This window comes from Manis pentadactyla, chromosome 4 (assembly GCF_030020395.1).
Source record: "Manis pentadactyla isolate mManPen7 chromosome 4, mManPen7.hap1, whole genome shotgun sequence".
Classification (NCBI taxonomy): Eukaryota; Metazoa; Chordata; class Mammalia; order Pholidota; family Manidae; genus Manis; species Manis pentadactyla.
Genome location: NC_080022.1, coordinates 28651737 through 28679640, shown reverse-complemented (window position 1 = coordinate 28679640; position 27904 = coordinate 28651737). Strand labels below are relative to the sequence as shown.

Here is a 27904-nt window from a genome sequence, read left to right as displayed (position 1 = left end):
CAGTGATGGAACATAGCAAGAGCTCAATAAATAATGACCATTACTATTGGTTGTTCCTTTTGCCAGAATGCTGACCGCCTTTGTCTTGATATAATCCTCCCTATTTCAGCCTCTCATACCCCACTAGTACCAGATACCCAGTTGTCCATCAGAGGTACTCCAAACCTCTCCATCTTTCTGGGACCCTTGTGTCTTAAGCATTCCCTCCAGCCCTTTTGGACAATTGACCAAGGAGGAGCAGAGTTGGGAGTTAACTGAGATCCTCTGATGAGATGTCACTTGATGTCAGACCCATGGAAAAGGAGATCCCCCTCTGCTGAATCATTTACTACTAAACTTTCAAAGCCAGTGGGGATTCCTGGCGGAGCCTATAAGGCTCAGAGACCTCAATGCTGTATATGCGTTCAGGGGTCACAAGCCATGTCACACACAAGATGCAGGCTGCCTTTGAAGCTCTTCTCAGTGACTCTCTGCAAACGTTCAGGTCGCAACTTGGCTGCAAAATGAATGAACTGCTCATCTCACCAGCACAGAGCACATTTGGGCCAAACTCCTTCTCAGTTTTATGGGGCCAATACATCTGCAGAATCACTTACCCATCACTCTGCAGACGGAATGCATTATTTTGGAAAACTTTCTTTTCCCTTTTCCCCAAAAAACTTTTATTCCCTGGCGGAAATGGTTTATCAACGTCTTCAAAAAACTGTTCAGATCTTCTTGGTAACCCCTGATACCATAAACGGATGGCAGTGTGAATGCAAATGAATTGGAGGGCATTAAAAACCCTCTTGCTTCAGCAGCTGAAGTGGAGAAGGGCCAGATGATGGATAGCGCACTGTGTTCTGCTGAGCGATTTTGCTCTTTTTACAGCTGCCAATGGCTGATGTATTTCATCTTTTGTTTCCTTTACTGCCGCTTAAGCAACCACCCTCAGGCTGGGGTATGTCCCTGGGCACCCACTTCATCTTGTCCCCTGGGGATGGCTCTAGCCAGCTACTCTGCACTTACTGCCTGATTCAGGGGAGGCAGGGTGGCCCAGCTGGTTGGGGTCCCAAGGGAGCACCCCTCCTATAATTGCTGAGCTTAGTAGCTGAGACTGCTGAAGAGGTGGAATTCCTCTCCACTCTCCTGAGGGCATACATGCCCCCTTCTATTCCATTCATGTTTATTGAGGCCTATGGCATGCCTGGCACTGTGCCAGGCATAGTAAGAATGCCAAGACATGAAGACACAGCCCTGCCTTCCATGATCTTGCCATCACGCTGGAAGGAACACCCCCCCCCCGCCCCCAAGCAGTTACCCACATGTCCATGCACACAGTGAAGCCTGCAGTCTGCCTGCACCCACATTTACCCCTGTGTGCTCCAACTCGTGGGCACACTCACCTACACACCAGTACAAAGGCACATGGAAATAGTCACCCACATGTATACAAGCATATACACCAGTGTGCCCAGAAACACACACACAACCAAGCCCCACCCACTCTCCAACCTGTGTACATTTGCACACACAAACACATGCTCCTGTACACTCACAGATGAGGAAGTTAAACAATAAAACAACAATGGCTGATCTGAAGCCAGAATGAGTGGGCAGATGAGAGAGACTCAGAAGATAACACAGTGGAAATAATGCTGATGTAGGAAATTTGCCTTCTACACTCAGCTTAGTCTCTTACTAGCTGTGTGACCTTGTTCAAGTCTCTTAACCTCTCTGAGCCTCTGCTTCCTTATTTGAAAATGAAACCCAGGGACAAGAGTCTATGATTTTGTACAACCAGAAGTTCAGAGGTCAGTGTGGGCTGAAGTAATAGCAGTAATAGTGGTAGTAATAATATATATTTTTTCTTTTCTTTCTTTATTTTGGTATCATTAATCTATAATTAATGAGCAACATTATGGTTACTAGACTCCTCCCATCACCAAGTCCCCGCCACAAACCCCATTACAGTCACTGTCCATCAGCATAGTAAGATGCTGTAGAATCACTACTTGTCTTCTCTGAGTTGTAAAGCCCTTCCCGTGCCCCCCCTCCCCACATTATATCTACTAATTGTAATGCCCCTTTTCCCCCCTTATCCCTCCCTCCCTTCCCACCCACCCTCCCCAGTCCCTTTCCCTTGGTAACTGTTAGTCCATTCTTGGGTTCTGTGAGAGTAGTACTAATATTAATAGCTAACCTGTATTGAGCCCTTACTGTGTGCTCTGCCCTATGTTAAGAACTTGATATACATTATCTCTTTGAATCTCCACAACAATCCTAAGAGATGAATACACATGAGAAAGCTGCAGCTCAGAGAGGTGAAGTTGTAAGTACAGCATCATACAGCAAATATGGTGGAGTCTGTATTTAAATCCAGACAGGCTGGCTCCAGGGCCTGCACTTCTGGCTGCATTGCTCATGTGCTGAGGTGGACTTGTGCTAGGCCCTGGGGACCAGCAGAAGAAGAGGACACACTCCCTGCTCTCCAGAGGCCCACAGTCCAGGGGGGTGGCAGCCACGTACCACACAATCAGAGTGTGTTACTGGGGGCCAGGTTCTTTGGGCTCTGGAGACACCCCATCTGTGTGCCTGTGGGGGCTCTTGCTTGTGGCTGTGGGCCAGGGCAGCTCAGCCTGGCCCCGAGGGTGTCCCACTGATGGGGTTTCTCTGGGCTGGGCAGGGACAGTGAATCCAGGTAATGAGCTTCCAATCCAGCCTGAGAGGCCAGAGCTCTTCTAGGAGTGTGTGTAGTGTGCATCTTTGAGTTTCAGCTAAGGATGCATAGTGATACCATCTGTCTTGGCCTAGGCTTTTCTGCAGAGGATTGCAGCCCTGCTCCAGAGCAGGACTGGGCTTAGTAATGGAGCATGGGCTACATTTTGGTGCCCTGGTCATCTCTGTATGGGGTGACCCTGGTAGGCTCAGAGGGCAGGAGGATGGTCCAATGTGGGGTGACCAGAGGTCCTCACAGGCCTCGTGCCAGCAATGGGAGAAGGAAGGTTGTAGGACTTCTGTTGGTCTCTAGGGAGAGGGTTGCCTTCCCTCTGGGGTGGGGTGAGATGGGGAGGAAGCGGCCAGGAGGGTGGGGGTGCTACATCACAGTCCCTAAAAGAGCTGCTCCAGATGCACATCCAGGAGTGAGGGGCAGGGCTGGCAGCTGCACACAGGTCTGTCTGATTCTGAAGGTTAGCCCCTGGTGCTTGCACTGTGCGTGTCCCCAGATCTGCCCTGAACACCTACTGTGTGCTTGCAGGATGGGGCAAGTCTGTAGGACAGAGGAAGTCAGAGGATGCTGAGACAGTTGCTGTTGCAGAGAACACCAGCTGATTAGCCAAACATGCAGCAGCACATGTGTGCACACGCGGGGTGAAGGAGGGGCGGTATACCTGATGACACTCCACAGACACAACCTGCTTCCGTCGGAAGGCTGCCTGACTTCTAGCTTTGTCTCCTTTGTGCTCTCAGCCTCCACTCAGTCCCGCTTTAGGGCTGTGCAGGCCTCTCTGTCCCAGGGCCTGGGGCACAGGCCTGTGCTAGGAGACCTTGAGTAACTACAGGGCAATACCGCAGGGTTGGTTCCAGACTACCGCAATAAAGTGAGTATAGCAATTAAGTGGGTCAAATGAATTTTTTAGTTTCCCAGCGCATATAGAAGTTGCTTACATACTATACTGTAGTCTAGTAAGTGTGTAATAGCATTATGTCTAAAAAATGTATATACTTAATTAAAAGGCAGTTTATTGCTAAAATATGCTAACCCTCTTCTGAGCTTCAGTAAGCCATAATCACTAATCATAGATAACACTGTAACGTAACACCATAGTCACCATAAAAAATGCAATAATAATGAAAAAGTTTGAAATATTGGAAGAATTACCAAAATGTGACAGAGACACAAAGTGAGCCAATGCTGTTAGAGAAATGGTGCTAATAGACTTGACACAGGGTTGCCACAAACCTTCAATTTATACAAAAATTCTGTATTTGCAAAGCACAATAAAGCGAAATCACAATAAAAAGGTATGCCTGTATTTATAAAATACAACTTCCCCAACTATAGACCTCCCACCTCTGGGGCTATGTAGAGTCCCCTTGAGCCTTCCCCTTTCCTCCCACTGTAAGTCTGTGCAACCCCTGGTGGGCTCTGCCCTCACTGTCCCTTGGGGATCATCTTTCTTTTCAAGGATGGATGGTCAGGCTCACCTCCAAAGGACCTTCTAGAATCCTTTCCCCTTTCTTCCTGTAGAAATCTCTTGCTCTCCAAAGGCCTAGGGTCTCCTTGATTGTGTCGTGGGCCTTAATATGGGCCAGGAGGACCCAGGAGAGAGGACCCACCTCTTCTTGAGCCATGAGGACAGATTTGTTCTATCCATCCTGGTGCAGGGGCAGGGCCTGTGGGGGAAGGAAGGTATGGTTGTGGCTGGGGCACCTGCCCTGGCCTGGGTGGAGCAGCCAGGTGCCCTCTGGCCTGACCCCAGGTGCTGGGATCTGGCTCTGGGGACCAACTGAGTCCTGCCTTGTGCTGGTGAGACAGGGACCATGGGTGTAGTCAGAGTAGGGTGAGGGCCTCCGGAAAAAGCAAGGCAGGATATTTACAGTCAGAGCAGTGTAACAATGTAAAGTTCTTATCGAAACTCTGTGTTCAGCATTATGCAAAGTCAAGGTCACACTAATTCTCTAGGGTGAAGATACCAGACTAGGAATATAGACATCCTCAGTGAGATCAGTTAAAGGTCAAAAGGCCAGGAGCAACTTGGCCTGGAATGTTTGAGTGTTCTGCAAATAAAGAAGGGTATCATTATAACCGGTGACTTCACTGTAAAAAGCCTTAGCAAACAGACAACAACCCAGCCCACCTTGGGGGCAGGGCAGGTGGTACAAATCCACACCCTAAGCCCTTTTTCAGGATTCCCCAAAATCCTCAACGGCCTATAAATCCCCTAGACAACGCACTACCCAGGACTCTCTTGCCCCTCCTGGCGTGAGCCAGGAGTTCTGTCCTCTCACTGTATCTCTAAATTAAAACCTCTCCCTGGCTTTCCTACCTTGGGTGTTTGCTAAGTTCATTCTTCGACTCTGCAAACAAGAACCCCAGCATCACTGGCATGTTCAGGACGAAGCCTCCCCAGACAAGGGAGCTGTTGGGAACATGCCCTATTGCTCTTCAAGTGGCCATTGCCACCTCTGTATGTCCTGGCTTCTCTCTGCCCTCATTCTCCTTGACCCTCTCTGATGGGCAAAGCTGTTGGTCCCCCTCCTGAGACTGTCCCCATCCTTCAGCTCTGCACATAATGATAATGTGGCCAATGCTCCTTGACATCTCTCTCCACAGTCTTCTTGCCCTGTGGGCTATTTCCTGCTGTCTCTCCACACCTGCTGACCACTGCGCAGTCCCCTCCAACCTAGACTCCCTGTCACCACCAGGCCTCCTGCCTTTTAGCAAATTTATTGAGGTGGAATTCACATAACATACGACAGACCATTTTAAAGTGAATAGTTCAGTGCATTTAGTATATTCACAGTGTCGTACAGCTATCACCTCTATCTAGTTCCAAACTATTTCCACTACCCTAAAAGAAAAGCCTGTACCCATTAAGCAGTTGGTCGCCATTCTCCCTTCCTCCTGGCCCCTGGCAACCAACTGCCAGGTTATTCTGCCCATGGATTTACCCCTTCTGGACATTTCATATAAATGGAGCTTACAATATGTGACCTTTGGTGTGTGGCTTCTTTCACTCAGCATAATGTTTTCGAGATTCACCCATGTTGTGGCAGGTATCAGTACTTCATTCCTTTTCATGGATGAATCTATTTTATTCTCTCTCTCTCTCTCTCTCTCTCTCTCTATATATATATATATATACACATACCCACACACCCACACCATCATTTGTTTATCTGTTCATTGGTTGATGGACATTTGGGATGTTTCCACCTTTTTGCTATTGTGAACAGTGCTGCTATTTGCCTACAAGTATCTGTTTGAACATCTGTTTTCAACCCTTCTGGGCACAGGCCAAGGAGCGGAATTGCCGAGTCATATGATAAGTCTGTGTTCACGTTTTGAGGAGCCACCCAGCTGTTTCCCACTGTAGCTATACCATTTGCATGTGCCCCACCCCCACCCACAGCTCTGAACATGGGCCTCCTTTTTATACAGAACTTATTTGTCAATCTCATCCAAAACCCACGTGGAATTCCTAATTACTGACTGCAGTGGTTTTCAAATGTCTGGCTGAAGAACTGGAAATTCAACACGGAAAACTGACAAAAGGGTGAAATGCTAGTTCAGGGTGATGCAGGGACAAGGGGCTACAGCCCTGCTGCCCAGCATCCTCTCATTCTGCACAGCTGCCTCGAACCCTCTGAAAACCACTGGTCTTGGGCAAGCCCACATATTCTATGCAAGGGGAAACTAAAGCTGAGAGAGGGGAAAGGACTTGGCTAAGGTCACACAGTGAGTTAGTGGCAGAGCCAGGACCATGTCTTCTGGCTCCCTGTAAAGTATTATTTTTTTTTTAAGGAAAAAACTATAAGTGGTATGTGCTTACAATAATAAATTCAAACACTAAAGAAAAATGAATGTTTCTGTACCCCTATCTCCTTCCCTACCCTCCAGAGACAATGTAAAAAGTTTGTTGCCTTCCACACTTTTCTATATATGTGTGCACACACACACACGCACACACACACACACACACACACATAGTGTCATACACATACACACACATCTATTCACCTATATATACTTGAGTTTTTTGTTTGCTTATTTATTTTTGCAAAAATAGGATTGTACTATGCTTGCTGTTCTGTGATTTGCTTTTTTTTTCTTTCCTCTCTCTGTAGCTCTTAAAGCCTGAAAGGGCCAAGCTCTTGCCCTAGACAGCTTACTGTTGGAGTGATGTGCCACGGAAAAATGCAAGTCTCTCAATCATATTTATGTGCTCAAAGAAGGGAACATGGGCTTAGTGAAGCTGCAGGCTGGGGCTGGATTTATACAGGTGTGGGTGGTACTTCAGGGGGCTATCAGCTGGACAGAGCTTCCTGGAGGTGACAGGTGAGCCGAGCTGGACTGAGCTTGTTTCACAGAGGTGGAAGGGGAGGCTGGGCTGCGAGAAGGCCTTGAGTGCCAAGGAGAGGAGTTATACCAGGCAGCCACTGGAAACAAAAAATGGAAGTGGTATTTCTGGAAGAAGGAAGATTGTCTCCATCGTGCATATGACAAGCATGTGGTGAGCTCATGTGTGCGCCTGCAGGGCACTGTCTAGGAGCAGGGATGGCCCGAGTAGGAAGGAGCTGGGTGGGAGACTATGGCTCCAGTGATAGAAATTAGCAGGTGTGATGGATGGCCCGGGCAGGACAGAGAGATGACCTGGAAGAAGCTTCTGGGCCACTGGCCAGATGGCAGCGAGGAAGGAGAATCAGAGAGCTGTAAGCCTTGACCTTGTATAAATGGGAGTAAGGGAGGGGCTGCTAGGACGCTGGAGGTCAGGGTGGGGTGGCTCTGGGTTTGTATGGCCCAGGTAGAAGCAAAGGCAAGATTCGTTAACTGCCCTCGGGTTATTGAATCAAATCTCTGGGATTCTCAGAGGGGCAGGGCCAAGGCTGGCTGACGTGTGGTGTCTGGCTTGCCCACCCTCTCCATCTCGCTTCCCCTCTTCTGCCTCACAGGAGGGATGGCAGAAGAGTCAGAGTTGCTAGCGTCAGGGTCCAGGTCAGGGCTTTCTTGAGGCATTGGAGGTAAGGAAGAAACGGGAGCCCCAGACATTTACTTAATGAACTGCTGTGAAAGGGGCAGAACAGGAGAGACAGGAGGGCTGAAATCCAGGATGCGCAGGGATGGGGGCTGGGGAGGTAAGAATTTTAAGGTTTGGAGGAGGTGAGGCTCTGGGGAAAGGAAGAGAAAGAGGAAAAGGGTTTTTAAGAGCCTGTAGATTTGAACAGGATCTCTTTTACAATGCTTTGAGGAAGCTTTCCCTTCTTTAATTGGCTTTGGCCATCAGGCTGTGTTGCTCTGAATGTAGAACTAGGCAAGATCAGGCCACATGGGGCCAAGGAATTCATCTGGGTTGCATAAGAAATACTTTCCCTTCCCCTTCTTCACATTTTGTTTCTGAAAATCGGATGCATGTGAAACTGATGTACACATTGTTAGTGAATTAATTAAATGGCTGACTTTTGGATTAATGGTGTCAGAGACAGTAGGAAGCACAATAGTGTCTGGTTGGAGGAATAGAAACCCACTCTAAGTAGCTCAGTCACGGAGGCAATCTTGCTCTAAGGGTGTTGAGTGTGTCCTGGAGGGATGTGGTTGGCCCTCAGGACAGAACCGGAGCTGCCAGCTAGAGCTCCACCAGTCTCCCTCTGTCTCTCCTTGCTGCAAATCCTCCCGTCTCTGTCTTGGTTTTTCCCTTCTCTGCAGAGCAGCGCAGCTTTCTTGGCTTCTTCGGGCCATGTGGCAGAGAACTCGGCCCCTGCAGCTCTGGGGTTACATGCAAGAAGGTCACATTCCTCAGAAGGAGCTGAATGTACCTCTGTTTCATCTCAGAGTTCTCAGAGAATGACTCTGATTGGCTCTGGCAGGGTGAGGTCCCCCTGACCCCCAACACTTTCTGTGGCTGGTGGGGTGGAGGGCACAGAATCGTGGTTGCTGGGAGGCCACGTGGCTGTTGGGAGCCCTCAGCTGTAGCCCTGTGGCAGGCGGCAAAGAGCAATTTCTGAAGAAGGAGTTGGCTGGGCAAGCAACCCAGAAGCTGGTTTCTGCAGATATCTCTACTTTTGAGTGCTTAATTACTACACCAATCCAAGAGTGACTATACAAATCTGATTTTCTCTGCGCTTCAAGACAGAGCTAAGTCCCCTGTGTTTCATTTGCTACTCTGAAGGGGACCCAGGAGAAGTGGTGGAAGGGAGCCTCTTTTTCCTGCTCCAGCCCTACACCTTCTGTCCCTCAGCTGGTGCCTGTGGCTCAGCCTCCCCTTGCTAGCCTGGACCCACCCTTCTCCCAGCCAGGAGGGATTGAAGCCTAGCACCCTTGGGCTGCTGAGTCCTCTTCTCTTCATGCTCCTGTGCTTTGTGATGGCAAACAGACCCCCACTGGACCCCATCACAGGCACCTGCCTGGCTCTCAAGCTTGTCCAGGAAGGACTTGTTCCTGCCACTCCCTGTCCCTTCTCTGTGACTGGACACTGACCCCAGGCCCCAGGGCCCCTGCTGATGCCTCTGCTTCCCAGGAACTTGTAGTTACAGTTCAGGCACCATGCTAGCTGCTGGCCTTAGAGGGTCATGGTGGGTCATCTGGCAGGGGGTGATTAATCCATGGGCAAACCTGAGCACGTGCTTAGGGCGGCCCCAAGTGGGGACACCACAAAGAGTTAAAACCTTCATATTCAACGAACCTATCCAGAGTTTTGCAATCTAAAAACCTGGAAAACAGATACTTTAATTTAAAAAATCATGACAACAGTAAGTTTTCATAGGCTTTCACTCTGTGACAAGTTTTGTTCTAAGCACTTAATTTATAGTATTCACCTAATCTTCACAACCAAGTGGTTGTCACCTTTATCTCGAAGATGAGGGAAGTGAGGCACAGAATTCAAGTAACTGCCCAAAGTCAGACTTTAAACCCAGGCAGCCTGGCTCCAGAGCCCAGGACCCTTTGTAATTCCTGTACATTTTGTGTCATTTCTAAAAAATAAAATTTTATTTTTAATTTTATAGTGGGTGGGGGTCAGGGTGCCAAAATCTTTTTATGTTTTTAGGGCATCTAAAGATTTAATCCCACCTTGACTTACTGCTTTCAGATGAATCTGTAAGTTTTGGTTACAGGGCCGTGTGGGTTTCACCTTGTTCCATCCATCTAGAACTTTCCTGTGGGTCCTGGTGCAAGGCTCTGGCCAAATCTCTCCCCCACCCCCTGCTCCCCATTTCTGCCTAAGACCTAGGATGGGGTTGGCTTGCCCTGTGTTAGTTTGTGTGCGGGGCTAACAGCTCAGGCTTCACTGGGGCTTGCGGGGTCCACCAGGTGGGTGGTGGTGGACAAATGGGGACTGAACACTTTCCCACCCCTCCCCTGCTGGAGAGGCAGCCGCTGGCACTGAGGAACACAAGCCCTTTCACACCCTGCTCCCGCCCGCTCCTCGCTCCTCGGCTGGCTTGGGCTCCCTCCCGACAGCCCCGGCCTGGTGGCAGATGGCTCAGCCTCTCTATCTCAGAGCCCGCTAGCTCAGAGGAGGCCCCAACACATCAAAAGCAGATCTGACTCCAGGCTTTGGTGGGTGGGGGGTGGGGGTCTGCAGGAGGGACACCGTAGAGCCCTGGTGCGTTTGCTTATTAAACACCTCTGGAGCCAGCTGCTGCCTGGCATGGAAGCTGGGGACGCACTGAGGCCCTTGAGGAAGGGGTTCTCACTGCCCCAATGCAGCAGAATTTTCCTAGAAAGCCATTCTGACCTCGACTCCACATCTGAGCCATGGGGAGAGCCTTCTTTGAGGAACTGGGGCTGGTGAGACTGTACCCAGTAATAATACTAACAGTGATGAAGGTGATGATAATAGCTGGGCCTTAGGAATGCTGACCATGTAATCAGCTCTTAGTACTAAAGGCTGTCAGTGTATTACCCACACAACAAATATTTATTGAGTGTCTACAGTTTCAGACATGGTCTGAGGTGTTTGGATTAATGCTATCACCAAACGGTGTATGCTTCCTTTAAGCCAGCACCATTCTGAACACTTTATGTTTAATGTATTATTTAATCTCACAACAACCCTGAGGATAAGTACTATTATTTAGAGATGTTATAATGGAGACACAGAGAGGTTGAGCAACTTATGAGAAGTCACACAGCTAGTAGGTGGTGGAGCCAGGATTTAAACTCAGCGAGTTTAGCCCTGGAGTTTGTACTTGTAAACCTTGAATGCTTTTCCTGGGAATAAAGCTGCGCTCAATGTCTGATTGCTGGTGTGGGAAGAAGTGTGCATTAAACATTTATATATATTCATGCATTTTCAGACTGTTGCAAATACTGTAAAAGAAACACAGTAATATACTAGGGTAGAGATTCATCTGGAGAGAGATGATTGCAGGTGATGTGGTCAGAACATTCAGCCCTCACCAGAACCTTGTGGTGATTGGTTGATGATTTCATTTTCCAGCTTTGAGAGATTAAATAGGGACCTGAAGAGAGGCAGAACAGATTCAGGGAATGAACCTCGAAAACCTGCACGGCTGATCTCTGCTCTGATGCTCCCTGTGCTGGGTTTTTCCCGGGGAGGAGGGCTTTTTGCTTACAAGGCTTGCGGTGGGGGCAGTCTTTGGGTCTCTTCCAGGGGATCTGACCTTGCTCTTTGTTCCGAGGCATCAAGAGGAAATTGCTCCAGATTCTGACTGCCTTACTGTCAGCCTTCAGGGCCCCGGTGTGCGGCATGTGTACTGTGTAGGGTGTGTGCGTGTGGTTGTGCCTGCGCTTGCTCATGTGTGATGTGTGTCTGCCTCCTTCCCTGCAGCCTCCTCACACAAACCCTCTTGACCTTTTATTAGGTCACTTCATAACTGATTGATGTGTCCCAGGTACCTTCTCTTAACTCCAGGGTAATTATGACAATTATGATGATTATCTAGTTAAAAAAAAAAAGAAATAGAGAGAGGTGTGGGTGGGGGAGGAAAAGGGCTGGGGGTTGGGAGCTGGGAATGGCTGAGCGGTGCTGTTATTAAGAGACATTGTGTGAGATTGTTCGCCTTCAAAAGGCAGCTGTGAAAAAGAGAGAGTGCCTTTTAAAAAAAGGCCCATTATGCAGGCAGTGCAGGGCACAGGATGCTGGGATGCTGGCGGGAGGACCTTGGGGTGTAATTAGGGCAGTGACAGTGGAATTACATGGTATCTCTTCAGTGGCCCCACCTCTCCTGGAGGTGGGGGATGGAGCAGGGGACAGGTAATGGCTGGAAAATTCTGAACCCTTGCCAGGAGCTACAGGATCCTTTGGTGAGTCAGGGTGACCTGGGATTGGGCAGAAGGGATGGGAGCATGGGACTGCCAGAATTATTTATCTCTACAGCAGGGAAGGGGGCCTCTTATTTTTGGAAGTCTTTTATGATGGCTTGACACGCCTTCTAGGCTTCTCATGCTTTCCCACCCCAAGGAGGAGTTGGCAAAGGAAAGCCAATTGTGTGGAACAGAGGATGCAGATAAATAATTTCCCAGCCTCCTCCATTCAGCAGGTCCCTGGCAGTCCTTGGGGCAGGCAGGGAACTGCAGCCTCTTGCTGGCCCGCCCCGTCTCTGTGGGCGGGTGCTTACCTGCAGGGCTTGCCCCAGTCACTGTTCCAAACCTCCAAGTGGGATTAAATGGAACCGCAGGGCAGGTGGAAAAGCCTGATACCCCAAACCTAGACTCCCCTCCTTCCCATTCCAGCACAGGGCCCTCTCTTGAGCATCTTCACACCTGTGGTCCTCCAGCCTCTGCTGGCACATCTCCAAGCTGGGAACTTACTCCTTCTTTGAGACGCTTTGGAGCCTGACTGGGTTTACATCCTGCCATTTATTATCAATGTGACCTTGGGCAAGGTTGGTCAGTCACTTCTTTGTGCCAGTTTCCCAGCTGTGGCATGAGGACAATATCCTCTGTATGCTACAGAGCTATTGTGAGGATTAAAGAGATACTTGATGTAAAGGACTTAGCCCTTCACCTTGCCCTTTACCTAGTCCAGTGCCTGGTACATAGTGAGGCCTCTATAAATGTTATTTGGGGACGTCACCACAAGATAGTTCTGTTTTGTTAGGAGCTAAAATCTGGCAGTTACTATTGATCCTAGCTCTGCATCCGAGGGCCACACAATGATCCTTCATTCATTCATTTGTTCATTCAGTAAATGCATATTGAGTGCCCACAGGGTGTCAGGTATTGTACTGGTGGGACAAATGGAATTTTTGGCTCCCAAGCCTGTGCTTCTCAGGGCCTGGTCACCAGCCCTGCACTCTGGTTTGCACATGTCCAGTAGGGAGAGGCCAGACTTGGCCACAGCCTTGTGGTACAACCTGACCTGAGAGTGATCCGGGAGGCATGTGGTATTTGGGGCGGGAGGGGGGGCAGTAGGCAGGGTATAGGCCTGGGGTTTTGTCCACCCTCTGAGGGCATCCAGGAGAGGGTTTCCAGCATCCCATGTTCCCCTTGGAAACTGTGCAGCCATAGATGTGCTGTTGGCTGAGGAAGAGGTCAAATCTGGTTCAGCCCTCAGAAGCTGGGAACCTTCTGGCTCCAAGCACACTCACCCAATGGAGCAAGGGGTCACTGCTACACACCAGAGAGGATTTTATGTTATTATTACTTTTTATGACTCTAACAAGCAAAGTCAGAACCTCTGTTTCTTGGAACTCGTTGCGCTGTTGTTTAGATAAGTTTAAATGAGCTGTGATTAAGCTAATTTTGAGGTAATTAACTTGGGGAAGGAATCCTTCACTTCTTAAAATTCTAAGTGACTGTTCATTATAAGAGGGAGCACTCGCAAAGGAGCCACGCGGCTTTCAGGAGTCCTGCTTAATTAAAACATAAGGAACTCAGCTACCGAGCAAGAGTTTCCCCTCATTAATGAAAAATGAATACTCTTTATCTAATTACACAGCATAATTAATTGCAGTCTCCAACCACAGAGGTGGAGGGGGCAGGGGAAGCCACAGGAGGGTGGAGGCTCCGGTCCCTGCTACCCCAGCGAGGGTTCCAGCCTGACTTTAGACACCAGACAGACCCCAGCTCAGGGCGCAGAATGGCCAGCAGAGAGTGGACACCTCAGCGCAGTGGGAGTTGGCGCCTGCCTGGTCCCAGTGGGTTTGTTTGGTGGCAGTTTGAGCTCACATCATCCTGGACCTATCCTTCACTAGCAGATTCAGTACATTCATTGAGTACCTACTATGTGCTGGATTGTGAATAAAACAGACCTAAGCCCTGACCTTAGGAAGCACGTAGGTTTGAATACTGGCTCTGCTGCTGACTAGCTGTGGCAATCTTGGGCAAGTTCTTTGCGGCTAGGTTTCCTCATCTGCAAAATGGGATGAGCAATAGCACTTATCTCATAGGGCTGTTGTGGGGATTAAGTGGGCTAATATTTGTAAAGTACTGAGACTAACACCTGGCATATGTACACACTCTGTTGTAAGAATTTGTTATATTAAGAAATAAAAAGAAAACAAGTCAGTTTGGATGGTGTAAGGGAAAGGAATGGGATATAACAGATGGAATAATACGGGAGGACAGGGGTTGGAATTGGTGTTCGGACACGATATGAGCATGGGAGGGGACTTGGCCACTTGGCCATGGTCTCCCTCCTCTCCACCCCCACTCCCCCAGCTTCACTGCTGCCACCAGGTCCTGATGTGTGTCCAGGTGCCTCTAACTTTCTCTCTGTCTTCCTCCTGGGGACTTCCTAGGTCACCAGCACACTCTTTGGTTTGCTCTCCTAGAGTCCCCAGAACATTCTGCTCAGGCAGGAGTTCTGTCAAGATACCTGCTACCTACAGATAAGACAATCACAGAACACACATGGAAAGGTGTCTAGAAGATCATCTCATCCCACCCATTTTACTGATGAGCAGACTGGAGCCCAGGAGAGCCTGCAAAGTGGCTGATGCGTGGGGCTGGAAACCTGGTTTTCTGATTGGCACCCGAGGTTCTTGCTCCCACGCAAAGGTCACTTGACATCTTGCCTTCTCTCAGTCTGTTCCCCTGGGCTAGGCCAGTTCCAGGATCCCTTTGTTTGATGCCCTGAGGAATTTGCAGTGTCCTTTGGTTCAGGTTCTAGTCTGAGTTCTGGCTCAAGGCACTTCCAAGAAGTTCCTTTTCTCCCTGATTGCCCATCTCTTTCCACCCCTCCCTCTCTTCCTGTCACATGTGCAGAGGAAGCTCCTGGGGTTACAAAGACAAGGTGATGCCACCTCCATCTGGGTAGGTGCGGCCAGTCTAGTCCCATTCTCTGCCTGCTGTGAGACTGCCAGACCCAGTACTGACTCACCTCTGGTTAAGCCAATTTTGGGAGGAGCAATGGCCCTGGTTTGCCTGTCCAAGTTGGCTGTAGGCGCTGGCTCCAGCCCACACCCACGTCACAGACCACGCAAGCCTGGGGTTTGTGTGGGAGGCAGTCACCAGGGCGGCCACCTGTCTCCAGGCAGGGCCCCTCCTAATCCTGCACACCGGTTGCTCCTCGCTGACCTCAGCCTACTCTAAAGGGACAGTAGTGGAGGTTCTCAAGGTAATGGCCACTCCCTTCCGAGGAGGCCACCTATGGGCCTGCCAGGCCACTGCTCTGGGGCTTTGCTCGCTTGCGCCTAAATGGTCAGGGAAGTGTCTTTGGCATGGGAGCTGTGATGGTGGAAGGAGGGGAAGGAGGCTTCTGGCTGAGCTGAGCTGATCACATGCTGGATACAGTTTCCATTTAATCTGTAAAATGTTTTGACATTGTCTTTAGAGAAAATGGAGAAGTGTTCCTGGAAGGGTCTAGGTGACAAGAGAGAAAAAAGAGAGGAAGTGTGTCAGGTGGGGATTTATGGAGATCAAACACATGACAGCCCTGGAGAGGAGGCTGATGGGAAGATGTTGGCTGTCCGCAGGAGCCCACCACTTCAACAGTATAATTTGGAATGCCCACAGCATTTTGGAAAGTTCTTGTCTTCCCTTTCTAGGGGAGCCAGAGCCTTTCCAGGGAATGATTCGCTGGGACCAGGTCTCAGATGGGCCAGGAGGGGCTGGGGCAGTAAGTGCGCTTGTGGCCATTGTGTAGAAACTATGCAAGGAGGGGACCATTCCATGGCTCCCCATGTTTTCCCTGCAGAAGAAATAGCATCCCTAGAGTCTGGGCACCTTCCTGGCAAGGTGCTTGAGCAGCCCAGCCTTTTCTGCAAAGCCATGGCCACTTTTATGCCCCAGTTACTGCAGAAAATTCACAAATTTATTTCTGCAAAGCTAACTCGCAACAAAAAGCATGCATTATATTGTCTGGAAGGAAAAACCTTCTGGGCTGCAGAGGTGGGAGTCACTGGTTCCTGGTCCCCAGAGACCCTAGCTTCTTCTGAACTGGCTGCAACCAGAGACTGGGGCTGAAGCAGCCTCTCTGGTTCCCTGTCAGCCCAGCTTCTCCTTAATTTGATGATTCTTGAGACAGCGGGGAAGCTCCTAGCTCCCTTCACACGGGATGGGTTTGACTGAAACCAAATCGACTTCCAGCTTCATTTCAATCACCTGTCTGAAAGGCTTGATTTAACTCTATGGTCAGGAAGATGGGATTCAATCAACATTCATCCAAAACAGCACATTCTTCCTAAAAAATCGCTTTGCATGTTATTAAATAATAGCAACACTCTCTATCTCCCAGGGAGCCCCAGGATGCATTTTGAGAAGAGGCACACAAAGCATTGGAACGTTGTCATTTACCTTGGCAATTTGGTTTGGGACTATTTTTCTGCTCTGTTGGCAGGTGGGACAAGTGGCCTTTGATGTTCCCGGAGGCAGAAGGAGCAGGTGCTGCAGGACTGGAAGGGGGCGATGCTGGTCAGGCACTAAGGTGGCTTTAATAAAACAGGCCCAGATGCTCTAGACTGAGTATGGGGTCCCCTCCTTGAGAGACACACACCCCTGGCTTTGGCATTGGTCAGAACAGGGTCTGAATCCCGGCTCTGCTGGTTTTAGGGTGTGTGCCCTTTGACCCTCAGTTTCCTTAATTGTCAAATGGGGAGAATACCACCACCTGGTAAGGCTGTTGTGAAGAATGAGAGGGACAATACAAAAGTCCCTGGCTCATAATAGGTGCCCAGCTAGTTTGAGTTCCCTTTTTGCAAGTTGTGGATATGTTGTCACCATTTTTATATATCAAATGCCTGGGGCAGGGAAGTCACTTACTAATTTGTTGAATAAATAGATTTTTTTATATGTATATAAAAGAAATGTGTTTAGCTCTGAAGTTTTCATTCCTTTGGTTAGAGATGTGAATTGTGAGCTTAAGTAATACATGTTGTGACATGCATACATTTGCTTAGGCTAGGGGCCGTCAAGCTACGGCCCCAGGAGCCAAATCTGCCTGTTTCAGTAATTGGAACACAGCAACACCCATGCATTCACACATTGTCTGTGGTTGCTTTCACACTACAACAACAGAGTGGAGTAGTTGCAATGGGGACTGTGTGGCCTGCAAAGCCAACAGTATTTATTATCTTGTCCTTTACAGAAAAATTTTGCTGACCTCTGGCATAGGCCAGTGGTTCTCAAACTTCAGCCTGCTTCAGAATCATCTGAAGAGCTTGTTAAAACACAGCTGGAGAGACCCCACCCCTGGAGATCCTGGTTCAGTAGGTCTGTGTCAGGGCCTAAGAACATGCCTTTCTAACAAGTTCCTGCCCCTTGCCTTTGGCTCAGCCATGTGACTTACTTTGGCCAATAATGTTTGTCTGGCGGTTCCAAGCAGGAGAGGGTTTGTATATTTTACTCACTCTCTTGCCCCTCGGCCATTGTCATGAGAAAAACATGTCTAGGCTGACCTGGTTCAGGCAGTCAGCCTAGATCCTCTGAGCCAGCTGATTTGCAGACACATCATTATCTACTGTTACCATTTTCACTCACACTGTTTGGGGCAGTTTGTTACGTAGGACCAGCTGTGGTAGCTGATTTGTTACACGGTTGTAGCTGACTAATCCAACAATGTGAAGAAACTGGAGCTGCATCCAAAAGATAATTGGATGGAAGTGTAACTAGAAGAGTGACATGATCTGATTCATGATTTTAAACCCTCTCTCTGGCTGCTGGGAGGAGGGCAAGGATATGGAGGAAGCCAAGCCATGTGTCTAGACCCAGAGCCCTGCATATTGCTTGGCACAGAGCTGGTGCTCAGGGACTCTCATTCAGCTTTCCCCAGGTTGGACTGAATCTCATCCTTCCCCCCGCCGCCCGAGCCCTTCTCACCCATGACTTGGCAGTCACTGTCCTCATTATACTCCTGCCACTGGACTGTGGGATTCTTGGGGGCAGGGACCCGGCCCAACCCTTCTATATGTCTCTTGGTGCCCTGGACCCTGTGTAGGCGCAGCTCGGAGCAGAGGGTCAATACCTGCTCTAAAATGTATTAATATAGAAACTCTTTCCCCAGCTGCTGCAAGTTGGATTTTCGCTTCAGTGGTCTCTGACAAATCCACACATCTGCTACTACCAGGGCATGGGGTGGCTTTCTTTAAAACCATATCAGCAAACAGGGATCACTTGAGTGGCTCCCCTTTAGTCCTCCAATGTGTGGAGTAGGCACTGTGGAGAGGGCACTCAGAGCTGAAGGGCAAGAGGAATTCTCCTCTGAAGGTCTGAGGATTGCGGAAGGAAGACTGGCTGGGCCCTATTTATAAGCCTTACCTAAAAAAACTTGCGTAAGTGCTCCCACCATGGCGGGGAACACCTGTGCTGTGTGGATATTTCCTAACATATTTTTACCTTCAAAATCTCTGGGGGAAAAAAATGCAGTCTATGTATGCACACTCCAATGTAAATAAGAAAATCTATTTCCTTTGATTAATTTTGACCGTTCTGCTTCTCACAGTATTTACCCGAGAGGCTCAGAGTATTTAACCAAAAGTTGTCATGATTTTCACTAGGATTTTATCCCAAAGGACCAGACCAAGAATGGGGATAGACTCTGGATCCTTCGGTCCCTGGAAATTTTACAAAAAGACAAAAGCTGTAATGTGTTAGCTCACTGGCTCAAAGGCAACACCCTTTCCCAGGTAGACTCCATTTACCCACCTATTTTAGAATGTGAATTTTAACCAATTCAGTAGTTCAACTCATGTATCAGAATTTACTGAGCACCCCCCACACCCCTGAGCACCACCTACCCCTGAGCACCCCACACCCATGAGCAGCCCCTGCCACCCGAGTACCCCCATGCCCCTGAGCACCACCTGCACCCATGAGCACCCACATACTCCTGAGTACCTCCACACCCCTGAGTAACCCCCATACTCCCGAGCAGCCCCTCCACTCCTGAGCATGCCCATACCCCTAAGCACCCTCATGCCCCTGAGTACCCTCCACACCACTGAGAAGCCCCCAAGCAACCCCATATCCCAGAGCACTCCCATACTCCTGAGCACCCCCATACCCCTGAGCACCCCAACACCCCTGAGCACTCCCCACTCCTGAGCAGCCCTTGCCACCCCTGAGCACCTGCTGCACTCCTGAGCAGCCCACACACCCCTGTGTACCCCCATAGTCCTAAGCAGCCCCCACCACCCCTGAGCACACCTGTACCCCTGAGCACCCACTGCAGCCGAGTACCCCCACACCCCTGAGCACCCCCTGCACCCCTGAGCACCCCACACCCCTTAGCACTCCCTGCACCTCTTGCATCTTCTTGTGTCCTTGTCTTCATCCGGATTTTCTACTGGACTATCCTCATCTCTCCCACTTCTAGCATCTCCCAGCAGGAAAACTTCCTTTTCCTTCCCCAGCCCTCATCCCTACAGCATCATTTCTTCCCAGTCAATCCCCACATTCCTGTTTCTCCATCACACCTTCACATTAACCACCAGCTGCATTTACATGGCACATATATCAGCCTGACCTGCCTCTGGCGAAAAGGTGTGGCATGCCAAAGGGCCGTTCATCACACCTGCCCAGCTGCTGGGGGTCTCCTGGGCCCTGGGTGCTCTGGGCCAGAGCTGTACAAACATCCCAGATTCACCCAGTCCCTGCTGGGGGAGGGACATCTGAGTAGTGTCTGCCCTGGGAAATGGTCCAGATGTTCCTTTGTTCATGATGTCTTTGTGCCATGCAACCTGGGTATGGAGAAGCTATGGGCCACACCATCAAATCTGATTAAGATTCATCTTCCATCAGTCATGTTGATGTATTGGGAGCTGACCTGGAAGCCTGAACATATCTGGTCTCATTTACTTCTCACATCAACCTGGTGGGGTCCAGAATAGCTATCCCCACTTTAAGGATTAAGAATGAGAGCTTGACTTGCTCAGGGTTACTTATGCCATGGAAAAGTGACAGAATCAGGGTCTGGAAAGCATCCTGACTCCAGCTCCGGGCTCGCCCCACAGAGCCAGGCTGCCCAGGGAGAGGCTTCTCTCTGGCCTTCCTTCTTTGCACATCCCCCCTCCCTGGGCCTCCCCAGAGGGTGGCTTATTTCTTTAAACTTAAAGAAGTGGAAAAAGAAAGAGGGAAACGGTGAAATAAATTTATTGCCATGTTAGAAACATTGGATTGAAGAATTGATCCCTACGGCTAAGTAATTTTCCTCTTTCGTGCAAAATATAAATAAATCTGTATGGCTTATGCTGAGTGATGAGCCTGGGCCGCCGGCTGGATTTCACGACACGAAATGCCCTTCAGAGTCTAGGGCTTCCTCTCCTTGACCCCATCAACGAGCTGTTCTAAATAGCCCTGTGTTCTCCCTGGAGGGGGTATGTTGGCAGCTTCTGTGTCTTGCCTGCTCCAGTTAGGCAGAACTGGGGACATCTCACCGTATTTCTGTAGCTCAGCTCGACCCTAGCAGGTGGGGCCCAGAACTGCTGATTTTCAGAACCATAAATAGACCCGCTTAATTATTATTATTATTGTTTATCTAGGCTAAAGGGGAGGGGATGAAATGGGGGGCTTTTGATGTCTCAAGGGTGTGATTAGGTAACTTGGATTGCTCCTCACCCTTAAAGCCTTCATCTAATTTCTGGGAAGAGATAGCGGGTGTGGGTTGTCCTAAATTAATCACAGGAGAGTGTGTGTGTGTGTGTGTGTGTGTGTGTGTGTGGTGCTCATTGTGACTTAACGGGAGTGCTGGCTGGCAGACCCTGTTCCTTTGGGCCGGCGTGGATCAGAACATTGGCTGCTGTATCTCGCTGCTGTTAAGCAGGGTCCTCTGGGCTTGCAATCATAGGAAAGGATTTTATACGGTGGAGGAGTTTTCCAGAAGACACATGCTTGGACCTGTGGGGTGGGTTTTCCATCTGTGAAGGGTGCAAGAGTGCAGACAGGCTCTGAGGGATTAGGAATTTAGGACCCGAGGAAGAGGGTGAAGTCAGCTTCCTGGCGGGGCAGATGTGGCTGCTTTCCTAGTCGCAGAAGCTTCCAGGGTGTACGTTGGGGGCAGCTGGGGGACAGAGAGTTCTTGATCTTCAGTTTATGCTTTGAGACAAAATCTTTGCAACTTTTGCCTTCAGCTTCCCCAAGACTGACCACCTCGGGGGAAGGGACATCACGTAGATTCTGCCTTTGGCTTTGACCTTCCTCCTCCATTGGCAGTGAACCTTGGGTTTAAACATAGAAGATCTTCCCAGGTGGGACCCCAAATCTCTTCCCTGTGCTGCCAGCAGGAGCTTTGGGGATCCAGGGTCTTATGGAATCTTGGGGGTCAGAGGCCCTAAGAGATTTGCCTGCATGTAGTCCCTGCCCTTCTGTTTCTCCGAGCCACCCTGTCACTCCTAGTCTTGAGCTTGCTGCTGCTTAAGACTAAGAGAGCCGTGGCAGGGATAGAAACTGGTACCAGGATAGGGGTTGAATGAAACCACCTGGGTGGACACATACCATACCTGGTCTCCTGGCTTCGGAACCACCTTCCCTGTTTGAGAATTCTTCCAGCTTTTGAGTCATGGTAGGAAAAAGACCGCTGCAACAGAGAATCAGAAAACTCACTTTCCCAACTTGCCTTACTGTCAGGACATAGGCTTGGGACCAGTCAGACACATGCATCCTGGCTGCTGACTAGGGAGTAAAGAAGGAGGGACCTCTATAATCCATCCCAGGGAGGGTGGCAGCAGCAGTGACAGTGGCATCTAATTTCTGGAGGGTGGAGGCTTCAGCAGCAGCCTCTGGGAAATATGGAAAAAGGGGCCTGTGAAGGGGCTGTGGAGTAGAGGGCAGTGGGGCTCTCCTCTGTGTCCAGGGGTGAAGTGATATCAGTCTGTGTTTTCTGCAGTGAAATGCCTACCAAGGTATTCCAGGGACCCAGATGTGTGCCCACCAGGTGGTGGCCTTAGAGACCTGGCTGTGCTCCCTAAAGGAAGAGTGGAATAGCTCATAACTGCTTTTGACTTCAAGGGAAGTCAGAAGTTCTCCACTGGGCCGTGTTCTCATGGTCAAGGCTCAGGGGATCCCTTCCTCCTGCTCTTTTGAAGCTCTACCTATACAGTGTCCCAAATAAACATAGATGAGCTGTTCCTCTGTGGTGTGCATGTATGGTATCCGAGAATTAGCCTAATGTGGGTCCCTGGACAATATATAAAAACAGGTTAGGGTTTTGTTGCTCTTGGGATAAAATCCAAACTCTACATGACCACTGAGGCACTGCAGGTTTGGCCATTATCCACTTCTCCAACCTCAAGTCTGGCTGCAACTTGCTTTCTGTCTTTAAGCTGTACTGGCCTTTCTTGCAGGTCCTCAGAAGCGATTAGCATTTTTCTCAGATCCTTCACACAGATTTTTCTGTTATCTGAAACATTCTTCCAATCCTTTCACTGCTGGCTAAGTCCAGATCTTTTTTCATTCTTAAGACCAACCTCTGCACAATGCAGTTTGTTTTCTACACCCAATTCTCTGTGGTTTAACCAGTATAGAGCAGAACAGGGCTATCACCTCCTCTTTTGTGGACATTGTACCTTTATTAATGCAGTCTCTGAGCACTAATTATTTTTGGTAGGTGGTTAATGGCAGTGACTTACCTATCATTATAGCCTTCTAATGTCCCTGGAGCTGTCCCCTCTTTCAAGGACTATAAATTCAAACCTGCTCATGAGCAGGTGGCCTCTGGAAACAGATGGATCTGGCTTCAAGGACAGTCCCCATTCTGCTTGATCTTCTCTCAGGCCCTTTCAGCCTCTAAAATGCAATGCTGCTATTCTGTGCTTCTTGCGGTTCACTCTAGCTCTCCTTGTGAATATAATTGAAATTTCACAGTCATCAGTTTTTAAAATGATTTTTTGGGCTTTGGAAGGCCGTGGGAGTCACAGAATGTCTTCAGCATATTCTCAAAGTTTCTTGCAGAAGCGAATCTGCTTTCTTCCCACCTTTCCGCAAACATTTGCTAAGCCCCTACTGTGTGTCAGGTCCTGGGCTCAGTGCCAGGAGGAGGAGGGGGTGGGAGGCAAAGGAGGATTGTACAGAGCTGCCCCTCTGCTGTGGTCCAGTGGCTGGTGGGGTGTTCAGGCTGGCACACCGCATCTGAAAGAAAAGAATGTATGATAAATGCCAGGGGGAGTCTTTTCTGAAAGAAAAGAATGTATGATAAATGTGGGGGAAGCACATGGAGGAACCAGGTGGGGAGAAAAGTGGGATGTTCCCCTGGCTTGATTTCTCCGGTCTGGAAGCCATTGCTCTGAGCTTTTAGGCTATAAGTGTGGAGATGTTTTTAAGGGATTGGGAGGGTTTCAGAGTCACCCTGCCTGGAGACAGGGGGATAGCTATGCTGACCTTTTCTGTGATTTTTCAGTGCAGCTACTGCCTTCTTATTTAGATCCTGGCCCTGTTGGCTTCTCCTTTTAGGAGGCCCACCCTGGTACTGGTTCCCTGCCTAGAATGGTCATCCCTCCCTGCTGCCTGTACAAAGCCCTCCTGAGTGCTGCCATCCTAGGAAGCCTTTCATGATGCTTCCGGCATGGGGAGAATGCCCTTTCCTGGTGCTCTGGATGTGCTGTGAGGCAGCCGGCACTTTGGCCCTGCCTCGCACAACTCCAAAATCCTGTTCTTCTGGACTCTTGTCTCTCTGAGCATCCTTCTTGGCCAGACACATTTCTTTTTCTAGCACCAGTGATGGTGGCTGGGAGGTGTTAGACTGTGGTGGTTAAAAGTAAGGGCAGAAAAATACTAATGCAGGGAGAAACCAAGTGATCAATGTTAACATCACCAGTAGCTGGTCATGTTGCTCTCACATGCCCCCAATATGATGCAAGGAGACAGGCACCCCGCCTCTGCGGTGTGCTCCCCCAAATCTGTAACCTCAGACTGTTCATGAGAAAACCCCAGATGAACTCAGATGGAGGAACATTCTGCAGAATGCCTGGCTGCTACTCTCCAAAAGTGCCCAGGAAAGACCAAGAAATGTTCATGATTGGAGGTGATAAGGAGACATCATGACTCAGCGCGATGTGGGATGCTGGATTGGGTCCTGGAGCAGGAAATGGGCGTTAGTGGAAAAACTGGGGAAATCTGAATAATGTCTAGAGTGTAGTTAATACCAGTGTGCCAATGTTAACTTTTAAATGTAATAAGTATACCATAGTTATATGAGACAGTGACATTAGAAGAGGCTGGGTGAAGGGCAAAGGGGAGCTCTCTACCATCTCTGCAGCCCTTTTATACACTTAGAGTTATTTAAAAACAGAAAGCTACAAAAAGAAGGGCAGATGTGTAGGAAGCAAAACACATAGACTCAAGTCTGGTTCTTGCACTCCCTGGCTGTTTGACTTTGGACACACAGCACAACTGTTGCAGCTTCAGTTTCTCCATCTGGAAAACAAGGCTAGGGTGGTTGTAAGGATTAAATGCATTCATCCTGAGATGCACACCTAGAGAGTGCCTGGTACACAGGAAGCAATCGATAAGGTTTAGCTATGATTATTGTTACTAATGAGGGAGGAAGTCCAACTCCTAAAAGCTGGGAGGAAAAGAGAGTATGGTGGGTAACAGAATCAATAAGATTTGAATAATTCAATGTGATTCAATTAAATCAACATCTAGAGATCTCTTCTGCATGCTGGGCCTTGTACCGGGGGTTGGAGAGAGAAATCAGGCCTGGTTCTTGCCCTGGCAGGGCTCAGACATGAGGATGGGGAGTCTGACCCGGATGAAGTGATGAGTATGCAGGAGGGCATGCAGTCAGATAGCATGCTGAAGTTGCTCTGAGGTTAGAGGCAGGAGCTCCGTTGGAGCCTAGGACTGGGTGGGGAACCAGGAAAGCCTTCATGAATGTGCTAACATTTGAATTAGGTTTTGATATGATGAATAGGAATTTTCTAGATATAATGGATGTGGTTGTATAATCCTAATAAGTGCATTATATAGGCCTATAATGCCTATAGGCATTGTGCTTGATGTCTTATCTAAGTTATTTCAAATCCCTAATATCCCTGCAGTGTAGGCGCTTTTGAGAAACTACCAATTTATAGTTGAGGCAAAAGAGGCTTGGAGAGGGAATGGGGTTTCGCAGGGTTCTAGACTACTAATTGGCAGAACTCGGATTCAAGCCCAGTGTGTCTGACTCCAGAGTTGCCCACCATGATGGAGGGACAAAGGCACTCCAGGCAGAAGCAGCAGCAGACGCCGAGGCGGGGCACCCGGAGAGCACATGTGGGGCTGTGGCGTCACGTCCTCAGTGATGGGTGGAGGAGGGTGGCAGCTGGAGAGACGGACCAGCCAGAGCATGCAAGACTCCTCTGCTTCTCCCGGATGGTATGGCCCATCTTGTACAGGCCAGGGGAGCCGTGGAAAGGCTTACTCAGGGTGCAAGGTGGTCAGATCTGTGCCTCAGGCAGCTCCTTGGGCTGTAGTGTGGGGTGTGATAGGAGGCAGCAGAGAGGCAGGGAGCCTGGGAAGAAGGAATGAGAGCCGACGGAGAGGAACAGACGTTGAGAGGGTAGCATCTCCAAATAACTGCTCCAGAGAAATGCAGGAAAGAGAAAAATGAGGCTTTACAAAAGCAGTGTGCATGAAGCACCTTTACAGAAGCAGGGATCTTAGTGGACTGTGGGCTTCGCATGAATCAACCAAGTGGCCTGGTTGCCACAAGGCAGATGGGCTCCGTCTGTGTGAATAGAAGAGCAGGGAGGTGCTGGTCCCCACCCTCTTATCTCAGCTGCTCCAAGCACTTAAGCTCAGAGATCTGCTTGGATTCCAAATACTCCAAAGAGTACAGGGACACCCGGTCTACTTAATATGGGGACAGCATTCCAGTTCACATCCAGTGAGGGGGCAGTTGAAGGGCCTAAGGCTGCTTAAACCAGAAGAGAAATAATTCCTTAGAAAACACAGCAAATGTGGCTGTGAGCCCCGGAGGACCAGAGAAGGGACATCACAGGGTGCCGATTTTGGATTTCCGTGCCTGCTCAGTTGTTCACCTCTGCTCCTTCCTGCTTCCTGCTTCTTCTTCTGAAGTCTGAATTTCTTTGTTTCTCTGGTCCACATATGGATGGAAAAGCCCTTTCCCCAGTTTCTAATTCCAGGTACCTGGCAGAAGAAGTCTCCCCCTTCCTTTTTCTCTACCTCCATCACCTGTTGCCCATAATCCTCAGGGAAGAGACTCTGATTCGTCCAGCTTAGACCAGATGCCCACTCCTCGACCAATCAGCAGTGGCCATAGGGGTGGAGCCTTTGGGTCATCTGTAACACTGCAGATGGGGGCAGGGGTTCCACAGCTTATGACCACATGGAGAGAGAAAAGGGAGGTTAGTGCGGACGGGGGCTGATAGGGAACCTGATAGTGTGACACAGTTAACCTAGTTGAACCTCTCTGTCTGGACTCTGCCCAAGTCTCATTCACCAATCTGCAGTGATTCTGGAGGAGAGGGTCTGGAGGCAGCGGGGGTGTCCCTTCCTTGAAGATTTGTCTTGCCCAGAGATGTTGGGACCCCTTCTCTCATTCCAGACCAACACTAGGTCTCATTTTTCAATTGTTTGGCTGTTGCCCAGGAGTGGAGACCTTTCCAACGTTGGAACACTAAAACTGCTGTCCAAAAAGGGCTGAGGCTCAGGGTTTGGGGAGAGGCCCCAGCTGCTGGCTCTGTGGCTCCTATGTCCCTGGACTCCCCAGGGGGTGAGGTCGTGATGCTAATTGACTATAAAGAGTGGGCTTGAAATTGGAATTTTCTGGGCCTCCTGGTCCCTGGTCGCAGCGCCTGATGCTCATTAAATCACGGGTAGATGAATTGGCCCTGTGGATGCTGACTGTGCCATCTCAGGGAGGGATGGCAGCAGCTCGGCGAGGTGCTGACAATATATTGGACAGAGTTGCAGGCACCAGGCATTTGTGTGGGCTCACTCAGTAGGTCTGAATCTGTCCATCTGTCTGTCTCTCTCTCACACACAGACATACAAAGATAGATACACACACTCCTGGGAACTGGGATGAGGGCCTGAGGGCCTCTGGTTCTTGTTCTTCTCCAGCTTCTAACTAGCTCTGTGACCTTGGGCAACCCAAATTCTCTGGGCTTCAGCTTCTGCAACATGAGGGGTTGCTGAGGAGGACTCAGGAATCTTCTTAGGTTAGGGTTTCCATTAGGTCTTGATGTCAGACATTGGACCAGAACCGTGTAGGAAGTTCTAAAACCTGAACCATCCCAAATGCATCAGCCTGTGGGTGGAGCACCAGCCATGGTACTGTTAGTCCTCAATTGTAAGAGCTGCAAACTCTGTCTGCTTCGGGAGGTCTCCTCCTCCCCCAAAGTCTTCCCTGGCTATGTTGGGTTGTTCACAACAGCCGGTTCTCATATCCATGCCTCTTCCTCAGCTCTCCTTCCTGGGGAGGCTCTCTGCTCACCACACTTGTACTGCTGCTGACGCCCTCAGTGAGAAGGCCACTGTGAGGCCCTCTGCCTGGTGCACATGGCCTGATTCTCCTCTGCTGTTGCTTCATGTGTCCTTGAACCCTGTCACAAGAAGCCAGAACTGAGGTGGAGAGAAGGCCCACCTCTCCTTCCTCTCTATGGCAAGCCTGGGCACATGGATGCCAAAGCAGCCCTACCTGGACCCAGAGTCTCACATGGTCAGTCCTTCAGGAAAATAGCTCCTTTATGGTCTGGGCCCCCACTCTCCCTGCTGGGGTCAACCTCAGCCCGTTAGGCTGAGCAGGGCAGCAGATGCCACCTCTTGTCCTCATTTCAAACTTCCTTGCAAGTCAGGAAAACACCCCCAAGCACATCACCTTCTGGTGGGGAGTGCGGAAGGAAGTCACCTGAACTGGCTCAC

The 27904-nt window shown here is 49.5% G+C and overlaps 1 protein-coding gene across 1 annotated transcript in view; it reads left to right on the top strand.

Annotated features, from left to right (window-relative positions):
• The window catches only part of LOC118907693 (myosin IC heavy chain-like), a 131859-nt gene that overhangs the window by 54370 nt on the left and 49585 nt on the right, over window positions 1-27904 (top strand). The window lies entirely within an intron of this gene.